The sequence below is a fragment of the Doryrhamphus excisus genome, chromosome 10 (assembly GCF_030265055.1).
Source record: "Doryrhamphus excisus isolate RoL2022-K1 chromosome 10, RoL_Dexc_1.0, whole genome shotgun sequence".
Taxonomy (NCBI): domain Eukaryota; kingdom Metazoa; phylum Chordata; class Actinopteri; order Syngnathiformes; family Syngnathidae; genus Doryrhamphus; species Doryrhamphus excisus.
Genome location: NC_080475.1, coordinates 9,667,918 through 9,671,041, shown reverse-complemented (window position 1 = coordinate 9,671,041; position 3,124 = coordinate 9,667,918).

The following is a 3,124-nucleotide window of genomic DNA, read 5'->3' as shown; positions in this document are numbered from 1 at the left end:
CACGCTCCCTTACGCTCTAGCACGCTCTCATACGCTCCTCCACGCTCTCGCACGCTCCCCCACGCTCCCATACGCTCCTCCACGCTCTCGCACGCTCTCATACGCTCCTCCACGCTCTCGCACGGTCTCCCACGCTCTCGCACGCTCCCCCACGCTCCCGCACGCTCCCGCACGCTCCCGCACGCTCCCGCACGCTCCCGCACGCTCTCATACGCTCCTCCACGCTCTCATACGCTCCTCCACGCTCTCATACGCTCCTCCACGCTCTCATACGCTCCTCCACGCTCTCGCACGGTCCCCCATGCTCCCCCACGTTCCTCTACGCTGCCGCACGCTCCCCCACGCTGCCGCACGCTCCCCCACGCTGCCGCACGCTCCCCCACGCTGCCGCACGCTCCCCCACGCTGCCGCACGCTCTCTCACACACACACACACACACACACACACAAAATGCAATACACAATAAATTTAGAAAGATTTATAAAAATGTCTTTATATTATAAATCATTGAGTATTTTCAGACAGACATTTCAAAAATGTTATGTTTTTGTCGTGGTCTGCTTATCATTAAAATGATGATACGTGTCAAGTTCCTTCCAGCCTTGCGCATACCCTGAACTTGAAAAAGGGGTCGGAGTAGCCACACTGAGGAAAGACTGGATCCACTCGATGCTTTCGGTGTTTTTGGGTTTTATTTAGTGAGGCACTAAAGCACAGTACAGCACAGCACAGCACAGGTGAAAACCTTCAAATAAAAAAAAAGGGGAGAGTGTATAAGTAGTATATACAATATACATACTATTTATAAATATATATAATATACGTACACAATAATATACATATAAGGTATATAAATCATGTTTCAGTACATTAACCATTATACATTTTGACAACGGTTGGAAATAATTTTATCCCCTTTACCTGCATTTATTAACTTATTCTCTACTTAATTTCTTTCTTTATTATTTCGTTATTTTATCTGATCTGCTTAATAAACCATTTGTATTGCACTGCAAAGAAATGAGCATAGCGCGTTCCTTCAATGCCCAAAGCTCGCTGATCAGCTCGATTGGTGCCAATTAAATGAACCACCGCGAGCCGCCGTGTGCACCTAAGCAACGCAGGCGATCGACGGTGTTCCAGATCCCACTTTCTGACCAATTGCCCCGTGTTAATACTTTTAATTCAACAAAAACTAAAAGTGAGGCGCGCGTCACCCGCGGCCGTCTCATCCAAAAAAAGAGCCGTGCCTTACGTGGCACGGACGCGTTAAATCACAGCGCTAATATTAAAAGGGAATTTCTTACCGGCTGCCTCTTCAGTGTTGTATAGCTCCAGTTTGCGCAAGGTTTGGGGGGCAGTTCTGACTACCTTTTCGATCCCGTTTGCAGCCTTACCTGCTAAGAAAGGAAGTGCCCTAATGCAGACGCCCAGGTGCGCTTAAAACTGATTCCCACTTCCGGTTTAGATTTGTCCCACCTGATCTCCCGTGTTTAATTTAGAAAATAACATGATAATCCCAACGAAAAGTTATTAATTCCTTAATGAGGGCTATGAAAAGTATTTTTTATTTTTATTGATTTTTTTCTCATGTTTGCCTTATCTAAATTATTTTAGACAACGGTTTGACTTGACAATACGTCTCATCTCTTCATAAATTAGAATATTTATATTTAAATGCCCAATAAGACCATTATTCCTTGATTAATTTGAAAGTTGGGTTTTTTGTATATTCTTTATTTTTTAATTTAACCAAATATGCAAGAAAAATATTGATAAACCTCATGAGTCCAACGAAATCAAATTATTCTTCTTCACACAGCAATTCTGACACTAATAGCCCAACACAAGTCATAATTCTTTAAATTTCTACCTTTTGTAAGAGAGCTCTTTAAAAAAAAATTGTTTAATCTTACATATAAACACTAAATTAAAACTATGATAGAACAAATTTATGTATAAAGTATTAAAAATCTACCATTTTATCAAAAGAGCTATTCTAACCAACTAGAAGATGAGAACACTCAATAATGAAATTTTTATGATAATTCAATCATTTTTGTAAAATCTGAATTTGCAAAAGTTAGAATTGATGCATCAATTTGAATATACCTTTAATAATTCTAAATATTTTCAATGTTCAAACTAAATGACATGAATTAAAAATTCTCTTAATGAATTATTGTTCTTATCGTTACATTTTAAATCTAAGAAAAAGCTCACAGCATCTCAAAATTTTGAAACATAATTAAATTTATTTGAAAATTTTTAATGATGATAATATTTAAAATGTTTCACCTAATTTTTAATTAATACAGAATAATTTTGCAGCCTGTGATGAGTAGTTCTGTTGACTCCCTTTACTTTTGGAAATTGAAAAAAATATGAAACAGAACAATTAGTGGTTTTTCAGAAATATGGGTATAAACACTATTTGTTATACTTAAATTAGTGATGATTTGAATTTGAAGTGTAAAAAAAACTCTTTCAAAGGAATTAAAAATATCATTTTTTCACAAGATTTATTATATATTAATTTACTATAGTATATCCCGATTTCTGTTATCAATAGTAAATAATTTGACTAAAGTTGAAATTCAGTCTGAGAAATAAAAAAGATCACTAGTGATCAAATGAGTTTTCTATGTAACTAGTGCACGGAATATTTATTAAAACAAGAATCTTAACCTATTTCACTAACAGATCAAATTTAATCGAAAAAAGAGATTACAATCGGTTTTATATAATAAATATGACATTGCAGAATTTGAATAACTTGATGTCTTTCTAGATTCCGCAATAATTTTTCTTTGTCTTGTATTAATTTGCAAAATAAAAACACTTACGCTCATTACTGAAGATGTTTTTCTGTCTGAGACAGTCATTTTTTACAATGTAAGTCAATCACAATATTTGATTTGCAAACCACTATACTAATGCGTGTACACAAATATTGTTTTTTTTATAAAATTTTTGAATAAAACACAATGGGACTTTTTGCGATATTGTTTTTGCTAAAATGATTAAATGACTTGATGAATTTTCATCGATTTAAAATGTGGGTTAATTGCAGAGATTTGATGTCATCTTGGATTTATTGGAAAGAACTATACAGAGCAAATAT